At 41.7% G+C, this 16,797-nt stretch overlaps 1 protein-coding gene across 1 annotated transcript in view; it reads right to left on the reverse strand.

Annotated features, from left to right (window-relative positions):
• The window catches only part of beat-IIa (beaten path IIa), a 50,093-nt gene that overhangs the window by 32,053 nt on the left and 1,243 nt on the right, over positions 1 to 16,797 (reverse strand). The window lies entirely within an intron of this gene.

Consider the following 16,797-nt stretch of genomic DNA (forward strand, 5'->3'; position numbering starts at 1 on the left):
GGTTTTCCTTCCTGTTATATATTTTATTATCTTTATTTTCATTTTCTAAGTGCACCCACTCACCACTTGGTTTTTATGGCCAGCATGCAGCACACCTCGATTAATGCATATATATATATAGTATGGCTGGATCCGAATGGAGCTATATGCCACAACAACATGCCCATGCACTTAGCAGTTTTATGGTATTGTATGTCTCCATGTCGAGGGAACTCTACTTCCACTGCCACGGCCACTTCCAACCCCTTGACAAACGCAACACGTGCGATTTGAGAATTTTATAAAAGTGTTTATTGGCCTCCTCAAGATACCCCTCTGCTCCAATTTCTCCCCCTGCAACGGGGCAGCTCGCTGACATTGACGACGCTGACAAGTTTTTAGTGCTCCAATGAAAATTAAAACACATAAAAATGGCTGAGAAACCGCACAGTTAAATGGGCGGATTGGCGGCTGCTCGAAGGGAGGTACATGCTCCTCCTGAGAACCATATGGGTGTGTATTATATTGTTATGTTGCGTCTGCCGAGAGCAATAAACGATACATGGTGTTTACGGCGGACTCAAGGCCGTGTACTCGAACCCCGGTTAAAATATCCGCAGGGAAAAGCGATTAAGACACTTGTCTAATTAATTGACAATAAAAGGATCTAGTTGCGATAAAAAAATTCTTGTTTTAAATATATTTGTCTCAAAAGGAAAATTCTGTTATTAAAAAACCAATGAATATCCTTGATAGTTTGGGCCCGTATCTGAGTTCCGTGTCACTTTTGCTGGCAGCTCTCATCTCGGTCTCATTGCCATTGCACACATTGTTGCTCTATTTAAAGCGGACTCGCACTTGCAATCTAGCACCTTGTCGGTCCATTGTGGCAGACAATTTGGTATTCGATGTAGCTACGAGTAGTTCGTAGTTGTAGCAACGAGCACGCGATGACATCGCACCACAGAGAGACCTGTCTGAATCGTCCTTCGTCCTGCCATTCGGCGCCCTGGGTCCTTTTGTCAAACCGAAAAATGCAAATTTTCTTTGACATGGCCAAGTACGAGATAATAATTCCCTCACACATGCCAACTGTCTAGTGGAGATGTTCTGCACTGTGCAAAAATAGTTACACGTTGGTAAAATACTGAAGGGAATTTTAAAATGAATAAAATAGTGCTAGACTAAGCACAAAAATAACATTCGCTATATTAAAATATTAACAATAATTAAACCTCTAAAACTTGGCCAAGCTTATTATTGTTTATTTCAGTGTTCTCTAGTCTTTTTTCCATCATCTAACTTTATAGAACTCTGACAATTTCCGGTTGCTGAGGCAGTACCTTTGTCTCTTCGGCTTAAAAGATAAATTTATGCGTCACCTTGGTACCAATTAAAGACCAACTAGTGCTGAGAACCGAACGCTTTTTACTGTAACAATTAGATGATTGTTGGCCCGGCATTTTGGGGCAAACAACGTATTGGTAATGGCCATAATATGTAATGCAGCACAGTCCCCGCAGATACAAATGTATCTCGGAATGCATCCTTGGCATGTTAATCGATTGGCCCGCTGGCCTAAGTGCGATTTCGCTTTGATTAGCGTTGCACAATTATACGCTGGCTGTAATCGAATGCAGCTGCAGCTGCATCTGCCGGATGCATTTCTCGCACAGAGAGGCCGAATCAGAATCCGAATTAGATGCCAGTTGAACAATGAGGCACTCGCAGGCGGAATGCAAATGTGACATGCTTCCACCCATCACGCTCTTGGCCCTTTCTGGAATTGCAGCAAATTTTCCAGTTCGCACAGAAAACAAATCTTTGATCGCTTGAATTTTAATTATAATATCACAATACAAAATAAAATACAAAAATAATATTTTTAAGATCAACAATATTCATACAAAAAAAAATGTATTAACCACACTCCACCACTGAATAATATTCAGTTAAAGTTGAAATTGATTTTGTTTGTGTATGCGGTTAATCGTCTGGCTTTGTTGTTTGTTTCAATAAATAAATTAACCATCAGAGATCAACGAAGGATTGGCCAGGGGGGACTTATGGCAGAATAAAGGCTATATGCAAATATATTATGGCATCATAAAGAGGGCAACATTTTTTAATTATGCCCACTTTTAATGGTTTTAATTGCAGTTAAAGCGCTGCAAAGTAGGCTTTAATGGAAAATGGCAAACAGTCGGAAAAAAGCGGGGGAAATGGAAATGCTTAAAAAATTGAATATGTTGTTGGGCAAACAACGAACGGCGGATATTCAGGTTGTGTTAAATGTTGATTTATGGCCAGGAAGAGCAGCGCCCACTGGACCGACTGGCGAATTAAATTTCCATATTCATGTGAACTATCATCATCAAGCAACCGTTGTCTATACAACCGAGTTTCCTTTTCATCGGCCCGAAGCACCACAAGAATTCCATCAGCTAAAGGCACCCTCATACTTCTCAAGACTGACTCAAAACCGTAACCAAACCAATTGATGCAGAGAAGGAAATATTGGGAAATAAATACTATTCACTGAAAAATTTACTGTGATAATGATTTAACACTTTTAAAATTTATTTTTATGACACTCTCAGAAGTCTTAAAAATCTGAGATTAATCCATAAATAAATGATCATGATTTAAAGACATCATTCCTCTATAGTTCAGAATCTAAACAAACCTTTTTAGTTTCAAATTATCCCTGGGGTTATAATCATTCAAAATATCTTAAGGAAAACTCCCAATTGACCTTGATCTTTACTCCAATTATTCTCTGTGCACTTTCCCGGGCTCCCGTGACTATTTTTGGACACTGCCTGCTATTTTGCATGGAAGGCATAATAATCATTGACCTTTTTATGGCTGCCTCACGCGCCTTTTAATAAATTGAAAGCGCCGAAAATGTTTACTTCCTACAATTGGTCGGGGTCGGGGTTTGGGGGCTCCAGCGAACAAAGGGAAAAATCAATGTTCCAATAAGTCAGCGGCAATAACCATTCAAGATGTCGTCATTTCCCACCTCCCCGGACTGGGGAACTTTGAGGAATTTTTGAGTGAAGCCCGAAGAGGAGGATACAATTGAATTTCAGTGTTGGCAATTTAATTTCTTTTGTTGTCAGCGGCATAAACATTGATGGAAGGGCGCCGGGAAGAGGAAGCGGCGACGCGGTGGGGGCAAGGGGGATGCTGCCACGCCCACACTTTATGTTACTGTTATTGTTGCTGGCATTTCGTTGACAGCAGGACAATGGCAAAAACACGCTGGGATATCCGGCATACAAAATTAAACAAACAATGACAAGACAAGAACTCGGCCGGGAAACTGCGTGCGAAGACGAGGAAAACTGACCCCGAAAGGTTAGGAAAAGCGGGTGGAGTGGGATGAGGTGAGCCATAGGGTGTTGGGCGTGTCTGCAGCTGCCAGAACGGAAGTGTAAGACACAGCAGGCGCTGCAACAATGTGTGCGCCACATAATGACACATGGGCCAAGAAGGGAGGCAGCGGGGGTAGAAAAGCCAGGCAAAAACCCCACCAAGTGCTCCAAGTAATATAAAAGCAATTTTCTCCCACACATACACACACATACACAGAGTCGGAAAGGGGGAGAAAGCAGAGCAAGGTCACGCCTTGTTGACCAAAATTTCACTACAAATGAGTACCTATTGTGGCCACTGTTGACACAGCCCGACTCCGAGTCCGAGTCAGAGTCCCAGCCTCCTCGACAAAGGCACGGGCACGGCAGACTGCACAGAAATGAACTTGATTTTCCAGCGGAGAAGCCCTACATAGCCACACCGAAAAAAAAGAAATAAAGTTGAAAAAATCTAAGAAAGAGGTTTATAAAGCTAAGCGTTTTAGTATTTGTAAATTGTTAATATTTAGGTAGTGAAACCTACGCCCTACATCATCGATTACTTGAAATATGTAGTAAATTTCTCTCTCTGCATACATCCGAAGGCCAAAGTAGCAGTTGATGACCGAGTTGGTGGGGGGATTGTCGGTTATAAAACAATTGTTGTCGCTCGCTACACATTTCTGTGGTCAGGCCGCTTGACCCAATAAGCCCAGGGGCGGCTCCTGTTTGGCACAAGTGGAGAGAGCGGGTAAAAGAAAGAAGAACAACCGGCAGAAAGCAAGTGGAAAACAGGCTGAAAGCCAGATGAAAAGCCAGCCACTTCATGAACAACGGTTGAGCAATCAGAAGCCAGCGTGGGCAGGTGAATCTCTTCAGCACCTGCAGCTGGCAGCCAGAAATATCATGCAAATGAGGCCCAATCAATCTAATCAGGATGCACAACCCCACTGAATATGTAAATAATTACGAGACGAATATTTACATATCCCCGGAAAGGGCGGAGGAAGTCGAATCAATTTTAAACGTATCGGAAATTCCCAGAAAATCCAATACACACATTCCAGCAGCAGCAGTAGCAGCAGCAGCTCATCCGAACTGATTTTCCAGGACCCTCACACTCTGTGGCTTCTGAATAAACTAAATCACTGGCTGTGGGAATTGGACACCTATAAGTGATCCTGGCACCGGAATCAGTTGGGGCTTGGCTAATGCTTAGCTTACTTTATCCTGCATAGTAAGTTCTTGGGTAATTCCTGGTGTCTATTTCGATTTAAATAAAAATTAAACAGCAAATAAAACCACATATAAAATCTACCATAAATTAATTTAAATCCCAGGGTATCTTCTAGCTTAAAAATAGGACAATGCCATAGTTTACCTAGGTGATTTCGCCAGCTGCCTTTGACTGCTAAGCAAACGAACCTGAGCTTCGATTTAGGTCCTTGTCATTGAGAAGCCTAATGAGCGTCAGGCCGCCAATCTCCTGACTTTATGGCCCTTTCTCAACTGGCCGGCGTCTTCGTCTGAACGCGACTATTTATATATATTTGTATATACATGTATTTCTATAGGTATATAAAACAACAATGGCGCCATTAGCATCGCCGTCAGTCGCCACTTTCTCCCGCCAACATTTCCCCTCGCTCTTCGCTCGCTTTCCCCTGGGCGGAAGCTACGTTTCCGGGAAATTGTCGGAAATGGCATTTTCAAAACGAAGATTTTGTTAACCGCCCTCGTCGTCGGTCCAGAGCCATACATTGATATAACGACCCAAATGATGATGATGACGGGAGGCAGTGGGTGGCCAGTTGCCTAGGCCAACAGCCGCTGTCCCGGCCAGCTGTTGTTTGTACAACTTTTAGCTCAGGTAGAACCAACTACCTAGAGAAAAACAGCGACCAGAAGCCACACGGAGAAAAAGTTAATGCTTGACTGAATAATATAAATAAGTAACCAACATTATTTAATGTTTCTGTGTTTTGGTAAAGAATACATTGTGATCTGCAAGTAATATTTAGTTCCTAAAGAAAAGCATTCTATTTTTGTTATAGGAAACCTACAGATACCTCTTTTTTGTATAGTGCAACAACATGTCACAGCAAAAATGTCAGTATTCTTTAAGTCCTGACCAGGCTTTAAGAAAACTGGCCTCTTGTGTCGCTCGTCCATGTGACCTCTGAACCCAGAGAACTTAGAGCCCAACACTTGTCACTCGGGCAGCCACTTGTCGCCTAATGCAATCACAGCAGCCAATGCCACTGCAGTCGAGGTTCAAGTGCCAAAACACTTACTTAATGGAAATTACTCGAGCATCCTCCCCGGCACTCGACACGGCTCAGTACATTCATCTCGTCTCCATCGCCATCGCCATCGCCATCCACATCGATAGGCGGAGCAGCCAGGAGCTGAGCAATCACGTGCAATCCGTGGGAAGAGGAAGGAAGTCGCCGGGGGCGACTGGGATTCCGATTGGTAGCCACTTGAGTGTGTCATGTCCGCACGATTTTTGCTAAAAATCATTTAACGGCTATGTGCCGGAAATGCGAGACATACCCCAAGCACAACAAGACCAAACATTTGGAAGTGGTACACGGAGAGAAAAAGCGTCTTCATTTTGTAATTTTTAATAATTTTTTAAGGGTTTTATTTTCTTATACAAAAAAAGAACCACTTTTAAGTCGAATGATATATAGAAATAATACCCCTACTTATATTCAATTTCAAAATCTTATTCCACAGTGCATCGATCTAACAGATGCGAATTTCTGGCAATTGATTGAATCCAGAACGCAGGGCTCTTTAAATTTTTCACTTTCTCGTTGTCTCGGCAGTAATGTCACCAGCACGTAATGCGAACGTGGAATGGCGCACTACACCCCAGTCCACTCTATTTTCCCAAACACCCACCTCCCATTTTCCCATTTCCCCTAAACCACCCACTCCGCTTGTGTGCGTGTGTGTTTAGCAATTTCAAAATTGTTGTGTTCAATCAGAACCGTTTTGCCAGAGAACGAAATAAGCACCAGCATCCACCCAGCCACATCCACACACTCGTATCATCGTCATCAGCATCTCTCGAGACTTTGGGGCGAAGTGCTACTCGGAGAATGTGAGATGCGAGATGGAGAGACACATGGAGAGAAACCGAGAGGAGCAGATTCGTTATCGATGCCTGAGCTAAAGCCTGTTGAACTGTGAGTCCGGCATTTGGTGCCAAAAGTTCAGATTGTCGGACTTTCGGTCTGTTTGCCGGGCAATCGACGGTCATGTTTGATGTTTATTGGAATCTGGTCAGGTGGCTTTCTTATGGGTCACTTGCCAAACCGATCAAAGCGAGAGTTGACTTTGAAAAAACCCAGGAAAACTCAGAAGAAAGAATTTTTAGAGACTATTTTTAGTGCCAAATGGAAGAGTTTTATATGCTATGAACTTTCAGGTGAAGCAGCTGTTATATATAAAGTTATATCTGACAAATAAATATATTGTATTAAATAAGTCTTAATTTTGAATTTAATTGCAAAATATATAATAATAAATTAGGTGCTCTTTGTGTATAAATTATAATTTATATGTGATTAAAAGTGTTCTTTGTTTGGCTTACATAGACAATGTATTTTAATAACATGTTAATTTATTAGCTATATTTATTATACTCTTTATAAAATAAAAAAAAATTACTAATTAACACTTTTTCCCCCCAAAAAGCTAATAAATAAATTTGCTTTTATTTTGCTCCGACACAAATTGCATTTATTCCTAATGGCCAAATGGCCATTATAATTTCACTTTAGAATATATGTACGTATCTACAACATTATTGACCCAAAAACACACTGACACACACTCACTCCAAAATATATGCAAAAGATGCAGAAGAAAGAGCCAAAAACTTTAGACATAAATAAAAATATTGAGAAACATGCAAAAAAAAGGGGCAAAGAGAAGGTCCCAGGCCAGGTCAAAAATAATAATAATAAAAAACCGCTCAAACATGATGCCAAAAACAAAATACAAAAACAACTGAAAAAAAATAAAAACAAAACACCAACAACAAAAGCAATAACCAAAAACAAAAACAAAAGAAAGTGCGATGGAGGAAACTTGAAATCTCTCTTCTTGGCCGTTTCCCGAATTTTTTATTTCATTTTGCGTGGAGTTGAGTGAGTTAGCGTTGGCATTTGTCAGTTGCTGGCTGTCAGCGCTCACTTCCTGCCACGCCCACGGCCCACTGTCCTGGTCCCCTTAACCCACAGCAGCCATCGTTCGGGGCTAGGTCCCACAGTGTCTGCAACTTGCCGCAACTTTTAATAAACTTGGCAAGCATTTTTTCCCTCAACCATTTTGTTACGCTGGTTCAAAGGTTACGCACACTCGCAGCCTCTCCCTCCCGTCCTGATTTATATAGAGATGTACGTAAAATAGGGAGCAACGAAAAAAAAAAAAGGAACTCGAGTGAAGAGTGAAGGGAAAGTTTTACAACCAAACTCAAATTGAAGCAGTTAAATGGCGTATTGTTTTGCAAAATACTTGACCGGGGAGTGAGAAGTTTTGACCAACAAATTGTCAAGTTTTATGCACGGCCATTTGGTGAGATTTCATTTTGATGTCCTGCCTCAGTTGCCCACTCTCCAAGACTTTAATGTGATTTTTATTGGCCCTGTTTTAGCGTCTAGATCAGGAGTCACGAAATGGCCGACGATGGCTCACTAAGCGTGGGCATGTCCTCTCTGCTGTACCAGGGAGTCTGCCACATTGTTATTGCTGGGGCTTCTGCATTAGACGCTAATTAGCAGCAGCAGCTACAAAAACAACGCCTTGGCAATTGGTGTTGCATAACTTCAGGCGCTGCAAGTGAAATATTTGCACATTTGCGCAAGAAAGCCGCCATGTTGCCGCAGGCAACGACGCTCTCTATGCGTGTGTGTGTGTGTCCGTCAAACATGGCAGCTACACCAACATACACACAGGCACACACTTGGCAATGCACTGGCAAAAAATATATTTACCATCTTCAATTTAATAAAATTCTACATTAAAATCATAACTAACATATAATTTTTGGCTTAAATCAGTGCTTGAAAATTTTTCGCTGCTTTAGTTTTTTTAGGTACCATACCAAGGCTACAATTAAAATATTTTATACACACATTTTCCGTAGTGCTCGTACCGGTTTGTTGGTGCTTCTGAGAAGCAGCAACTGCCAGCTTTTTGCTGTTTTTGGTGGTGGTTTTGCTTTGGTGTGGCTAACACTGCCAAAACTTTCAAACGACTCCTGCCAGTCGCTGCAATTATGCCAGAAATAGAATTACACCTGCACCTAGCTACGATATACAGTTCGCTGCACTAATTAAAGAAAATTCCACCGCAAAACATCGAAGGTGCAGGAGGGCCACGAAGCGTATACGCAATCTGCCTTGGCAATTGTTCAAACATTTGCATAAATTGTTGCTGCAACTATTTTATGCAGCGAGTATAACTAAAAGTAATCTGTTTCGCCCTGCGGTTAGCACAAATATTTGCACAGTTGATGCCACAGACACAACACAGGCAACAACCAACAGCAGCAGCAGCAGGAAAACCCGAAAAGGGAGGAGGAAAAGCTGTAAGAAAACTAAACTGAAATAAAGCAGACCCAAACCAAGATTGAGAACACCGGCAGTTGACATGTCCCATTCATTATTCATACACTCTGCCGTCTGATTTATTTACAACATATTTAATTTGCCCCCTGTCTGCGTCTCTGGGGGCCAGCTGTTGCTTTTATCTGGCGAGTAAATTAAAAACGAGTGCAAATTTAATGAATCTGTACATAGATGCGAGCGCCCACTGCCACTAATACTAATGTCAGCTCATATTCTATGCAAATGCCGTGCCTCTTTTTTCTGCCCGTGTAATTAAGCACATTTTTATGCTCGTTGGCTTTTTGGGAGAAAGCGAGTATGGCGATTTTATCAGGAAGTTTGTCGAGTTAAATCGATGTATAGTATAACTCAAGTTATATATATACATTTAATTTATAAAAATACTTTTATAATATCCAAGACCTTAATTCCGTTTCATTCAAGATTCCTTGTCAATTATGCCTAAATTTTTGTTTGAAGTTCCATAACCTAATGAAAAAGGTAAACTCTAACAATTGTATTAAAGTGGTCGAGAAAGGGTGCCTCTCAAGCGGCTCACTTAATAAGAATTTACTAAGCAACAGAAATTGTAAATTAGGACACTCCGACCCCCCAAAAAAAATTGCTTGGTAACTTTCCGTTGAACTTGTTAAAAATGCCAGCATTAGCATACATATTTGATATGCAGCGGCATGTGCATGTGTCTAGACGATGATGGCACTTTAATAATAAGCAGCGAGAGAGCCTTATTTTAATGTGCCTCAGTTTCTCCAAGTGGGTTACCCACTTGGCCAGGAATGCCTTTGATGTTGGGTCAACGAAACTTAGCTGAAGGAGTGCTGCTGCCAACGACAAGCAGATGGGTCACAAGTTCAACACTCCACGAAGGAATCAACTGTTTCCATTCAGCAGCTTGGGCTTTCATTTAATAATTCACTTTCATTAGGCGAGAAGCGACGGAGCGACGGAGCGACAGAGCGGAGTGAAATAAAACAGTACGACCGCAACTTAATGAGAGTACCACCCTCATCCTCCCAACGCCCAGGCCGTGTGCCACGCCCCGCTCATTAAAAGTAACCAAACTGTTGGGGACCGCAAACCAGATGACGACGACGACAAAAACAACAGGAGCAGCAGTGGCAAGTAGTAGCAAATAGGGCCAACAACACATGAAAAGCGGCCAAAAAGGCAGCCAGCAAGAAGCTATCTCCGCTCACCCCCCCAGCTCTTCCCCCTGGCCACCGACCACTTTTGTATCTCGCCGGCTTCCTGTTCACGTTACAGCTATCAACGCTAATGACAAAAGCGCGCAAAGTTTGCATTTACTTGGAAAGTGAAAGGACACTAAACATGCCCAGAGGGTGTGTCCGGCACAGAAATCACAAAAGAGCATAAAATTAGCGAACGATGTCGCCGCACTCCTGGTCCTCGTGCTCGTGTCTCTCCGCATCCCTGGCCACTGTTTATCCCCCTGGAGCGAGAAGGACTTTGAGTCTTTACAGTGGAAAAATTGACCATTAACAATCAAAAGGCAGCAGGAAGGCGTTGCTTTCAAAGCAAAAAGCTGTAATGGGTTTTTTATAATGCAAATATAGTATAATTAAAGGATTTAGTATTCCCAAAAGAAGACTCTGAGGGAGCAATCTCTAAACCTTTTGTATATTTTTTATAAACTCTGATAATCAGTTCACTTTACAAATATTTATAGAGTTATTTTCGTCAGTGCATTTTACTTTAAATTTCAGACAAACAAGAACTCTAAAGGGGATGGGGGAAAACAGGGATCGGGGACACAGACAGAGTCCAAGCCCAGCACTCCCATGATGAATTCATGCCATCATTTTGCTTGTAACAAAACTTGTGATTGTTGCTGTTGTTTTCGGGGCTGTTGGTGATTTTCCTGTTTTCTTTTTTGTGGTTACTGTGTCCTGATTTTTCATCCTGCACACCATACTATTCCGTCCCAGCCATCCATCCATCCATCCATCCATCGCACTTACACGAGTTGGTCATTAGCTACGCCTGCCAGCAAATTATTTGGCTGGGCGCGGCAATGGCCAACCATATTGTTGCTGTGGTCGCTGTCCTTGTGGTCCTTGTAGCCGGTTATGATAAACATCAGTGCAGCATCAGCATGCGAGGCGAGGGGGAGCCAGGACTTTGGACTTTGGATATTTAGGGAGTGGCATCGGAGGACTGTGACTACTGTGTCCCGGCCAGTGGAGCACGAATTTCGCGTGCGTTTAATTTTACTGATGGGCCCCGGCTTGAGGTTTCTTACGCAATTTTCATGTCAAGTACTTAAAATGGTTGTTAGCCAAATCATCGGGGAGTCGTTTTACAAACTACACTGAAAGAACAGCATTGGAATATAAATATTTTGAATATATAAGGAAATTATTATAGAATCAACTAATATTTCGAGAGCTAAGGGTATGTTTTAGGAATTCCCTTCTACCTAACTCAATTAATTAAATTTTTAAGCAAGATTTTCAACGAGAATTTTCTGTTTTTTTTTAAGTAATTCCCCTTCATAGGTATTTTTTTCCTAAGTATTCTTTCTCTCTGTATTTATATTTATACAGAAAGCCAGTGAACAAATTGAGTTGGCCATGCAACATGCTGAAAAATTAACGCACTTTTTTCATATTTTATTCAGTTAATGTGCGGGGAGTGGTCCTATGGCAAATTACGCGAATTAGCGCGTGTTGTGCGCCATTCCCATACATATATACATTTATATTTATACAGATACAGATTTATTTTTGTCTGACGGGTTTCATGATTTATTTGTGCGCCTCTTCGGCCACAAATAAATCTCTGCTGTCGCTTCAAGAACAACTTTAACTGCGATAGACTCTGCCTAAAGTCGATTAGCATTTTAATGAGTTATTTTCATGGCCAGACTGATGAAATTATATATGAATTCCATTCGAGGGGCCGTCCGTCCAGCTTCTGCGGTAATGCAATTTCATGGGCATTACACATACGCAAGGTAAGCCCGATGAAATCGAATATTAAATTGTATTGACTAACGATTTTCTTTTGGCCGTCGCCTCTCCTATAAAAATGTAAATTTTCTTTTATTGTTTCCAGATTTATTAGACGAAATGTATTTGGTGGCCCGAAAAAGCTGGGAAAACTGCTGATTTGCAGGGATTACTGGGCCGGCAAATGTCGAGGCCATATATCTGCCGAAACATACAACATATATGTATGTACCTCTATATACATATTTCCCAGATATCCATGCAGTGCATGGGGGAATCGGTGGTTTTATGTCGCAGCACTCCACGTGGCACAGTTTTTATGCCTTTGTGCAAAATTTATGATCGCCGCTAACTGTTTTTATGATTCTATTTTGATGATTGTTTTGGTTTTTTGGTTTCTCGGCTTCGCCGCGACTAAGCCTTCGAGTTGGATCCCCCGTTTTTGCCCTTTGTCCAGTGCGAACGAACATAAATAAAATTCCACTCCGCTGGCGGTGTCAGATTTGCATTGTCTCGTCGCGTTGCTAGGGATTTGCGGTTCTGAGCATGTGTCTGCAAATAGATCACAACTCAATCGATTTTCCGGACCGGGCCAGGATGGGTAAACAATAAAATAAATGTTATAACAAGCATAATGGAAATGTTAACAACGGCACGTACTAATCAAAGGCGTTTCCGCGAAGTGGCGGTGGCCAAAATGCCGATGGCCTGTCTGTCGTCAGTCGTCAGTCGCCTTTCGGGGCAAAAGGACCGATAAATTGACAGATTCCCCACTTGGGTATGCCGGGAATGTAGTCTGAAAATTGCATAAAGGCATGATTTAATGAATTTCCGGCAATAAAATAATTTAATTTCGGCCTAGTCGGCGGCCAAGTAGCTGGGCTCATCATTAAGAACGTCAAGAGGCTTTCAAAAAATCCTAAAATAAGGAAGCAACACAAGCAAAAAAGTGCGCAAATCTCCGCATAATTTAATAACGTCAAAGTTGTGCCCGGGTCCCTGCTCCATTGCCTCTTCGAATTTTTGGGAAAGGTGGCCTGGGCTGCGTGTCGCATAATAAAATGCCAGCCATCCGAGCTGCCGGGCTGACAGGAGGAAGGCGCCTTTTGGCCAGAATTTTCTTGGCTCCGCTTACATGGCAGCTCCGGCTAATCTATGAGATGTGCTCGCTGGCACCTAAGCCAGCAGCTTTGATATTTCAGCATTAGCCCCATTAAAGTCAACATTATGAATTTTAATTTCGTGCACTTTATGCGAGAGTGGGTACACTGAGCCAACGGCCGTAAACTGTTTATTATTAGGTGAGGTGGAGCGTGCGAAGGGCAAAGAGTATACCTTAAATGTGTATATACCGGAAACTTTTTAAAGCAAAGAATTATATTCTGTTTGTACAAATATTTATCCTTCTGTAGGACGTTACACATCTCACTATTACATTTTCTTTCTACTTTTTCTATCTATTTTTGTTTCTGTGTACCGGTGTGTTAGCCTCAATTAAGTGCGAAGACGTGCCAAGGACGAAACAGACTATCAGGACTATCAGGACTAGCAGGGCTTCCAGGGCTTCCAGGGCTTCCTGCATTTGTCGACTGCTGCTAATGCCACTCCCACTGCACTGGCCCTGCCAGTGAAAACAAAGCCGCAGATAAGAGTATAACTTAAGGGACGTCCGGTGGCCGGGGTAGAAAGGGGTCCTGGCACAGAGCAGGAGCGATGTCAAGCAGAGTCTCGGCAATCGCCTTACAAGTGCAATGTCAATTTGTGCACAAAGGGATAATAAGGATTTATGTCAAATGCTGGCGCTGTTTGAGTTTTGCCAATATTTTCACAGATGACTGCACTTGCCTCAAGTGAAAATAAAACGCGGCTTAAGCGCCAGTCACAAAAATAGAAAAAATCAAAGCGTCAAAGGAAAACTCAGACTTGTGTTTGTACTCAGACGGCACTGAAAAGAATTTATTACCTTCAATTGATGAAATATTAAAAAATCGTATAAAGGGGATAGAAACATTGAAGCCATTTTATCCATTATCCCATTTTCTTTTTTTTATGCTGTAAAATCCTTTTCGTTCGGCGATTGAACTTTTCACTTAGCCACCTAATGGCTACTTAACTTATTAATTTCCTGTATTAACAACAAGCTCTTAACAAGCAGCGCTCATTAAAACTGCATAAATACACGAGCAAGCTATCAGAAAGCAATTTCGCCAATAGCTAGCCCCAAAAGCCGCCCACAAAACTCACTTCAAAAGTTGTGAACTTTCCACAACAACTACAACAATGGCAGCCAGCAAATATGGTAAAGGAAACACTAAGGATACAACAACAAAGGACCGAGAGGCAAGCCCAACTTTTTCGAGCTGAGAGCTCAGAAAGTGCGCTTTGATGCTTTTACAAGTTTTTAGTGATTTTTTTTTTTTATATATATATTTCGCATGCAGCCTGCTTTTTGGGGGCTAACACACTGGCACGCAGACACACCAGGAGACCAGGAGACCGCCCAGCCACACACAGACAACAACACAGAGTCGAGGGACCACCGAAAGCAATCAGTTTGCGGTACACAATGCGGAGCAGTACGGGGGATTCCCCAGCCTTGATAGAAATCATGCTGAGTTGTGAAACGTAAAATTGAATTTACTCTGCCGCATTCCCACATTCCCCACATTACCCAACTCACACTGAGATTTTCCATGTGGCCGACTGTTTTTCACGCTTTTCACCACCAATTGTGAGCGGGACAAAAGTTTGCCCGACTGCGTTCGGAGCTGTCCGACGGCCCGCTCCAGTCATAAATCATTGGGCCTTTTGGCCATATATGCAAACGGCTCGGGAGATGGACTTCATTCGTGCTATCACTAATCCCGGCACTAAACCCGGCTTTGACTTTCATTTGCCCAAGCAATAACATGTATAGTTGGGGGCAAGGGAATAGTATCTTTAAGTAGTTTATTTAACTAAATATATCTTAAAAATTAATCTTTACTGCAATAAAGTTTTACTGCAAGTTTTGAAAACATTTCTTAAAATATCTTTTAATCCATTTATTCACAAGAATAACTTTACAATTACACTAATTTCGGATCCTGTCCTCATTCAAATATTTAATTTACTTTTATGGCAACTTAGTGGTTTGCTGCTATTAATTCGTACCCTGCTGTTTATATTACCTCCATCTGATGCTGTTACCCTCATCAAATGTACAACATTTGCCTGCTAAGTGGAATTTGCTGGTTTTGCAACAAAAGTTAATGATTTTGTTTGTGCGCATTGTGCATATAACTCGGTCGAAACTCTCTGAATCTGGCCGTAATCAGCTTAAAGTAGCCGCCAAGACCGAAATGGAATTGAATTCAATTGAATTCAGAGCAAAGTTGCAGACAGAGGGAGAGAGTTGTCGGCTGTCTATTGTTGTCTGTTCGGTTGAATTGTTCATGTAACTGTTGCGGTCTTGGCCATGTTTGCAGCCATTCGTGTTTATTTAAATGTAATTAATCTCAGCAAAGCTCAGGCCTTGGACCAACCGCAGGTTCAGCTTCCAATTGGTATTTCAGGTTCGGGATTCACTCAATTAGTTGCCTGCTAAGTGGGAGGAAGTCAGGCAGACAGGCTCCTGGTAAAATCTCATTTCCCTGAACCAAGAGGATAATCCTACTTTTGTTCTACAAGACGGTTTATTTTTAGTAGTAGTCTCCTTACTGGCCATCTCTGGCGGGTTCATAAATAATAAAGATAAGTAAATAATCAGCTCTGGCTAGAGAATTATAATTAAGCATGGGTATTTGGCAAGGAAAAAGTATTTACTGCTAACTAAAAAGATGAACTGATTCTGCTTTACTCTGTTTAAATGATCAGATTATCACGAAAATTGTATATAATTGAATTTATATTATTTCATTTCAATTTAAACCCAATTGAATGCCATTTCACCTATCCAATTCGGTTGCTGAAACTTTAAAGGCTCCACCTCCCATCGAATTTGGCTTTTGAAGCCAACGCAATCTACGCGAGGCCCCAGCGTAATTAATCCAATTTCATTGTGCGATATTTCACACTTAAAAATCAAACTCTGGCAATTTGTTACAACCACTCCTCGCACGCACCGAGAACGAACGAAACCCGAACCAAAACCCAACCGGATCCCGAAATCCAAACCCAACTGAACGATACACATGAGACGCCAAGCCGTCGCTCGACGTGGAGTGTACAAAACGGAGCTTGGAGTGAAGTGGAGTACAAAAGGAGATGAGTTTGTTTGGGGGTACGCTCGGTTAGTACGTGAGCCCCGCCAAAAGTTGTGCAAATAAATGGCACTGAAATTTTATAGCACACTTGATAATTTCAGCAATAATTCAGCGCGGCTAATCACCGCATAAATAATCTTAAGGACAGCTCAGCTTAGCTCCACTCACCACAGCAACTAAAGCGAACCAGTGCGTACTATATATATGTGCATATATGCGACCGATTTGTGGGGTATATATACTTATTTTTGTGTACTCCGGACAGTATGCACAGTGCATGAGGCGAGAAAAGCTAACTAAGAGTGTCAGGACCCTCGGAAAGAGTCGGAAAAGGAGTACACTGAGAGGATAGCAAAACGTGTAATCAAAAAATATGTCTTGCTAGGAGGAAATCGAAAAATTATATACTTTAAAGCAAGCCAGGAGTTCCTGGCTTAGGTAAGGTGATATTCCAGGTTTCCAAAATATTAGCTAATATTTTCAAGTACACGTTTTTAAAAATTATTTTAAATATTTATTTAAAAAATGAAAAATATCACAGGATGTTACTTTACGGATGACGTCTCTTAATTAATCCATTTTTATGGGAAAATGCTAAGAA

This window comes from Drosophila kikkawai, chromosome 3R (assembly GCF_030179895.1).
Source record: "Drosophila kikkawai strain 14028-0561.14 chromosome 3R, DkikHiC1v2, whole genome shotgun sequence".
Classification (NCBI taxonomy): domain Eukaryota; kingdom Metazoa; phylum Arthropoda; class Insecta; order Diptera; family Drosophilidae; genus Drosophila; species Drosophila kikkawai.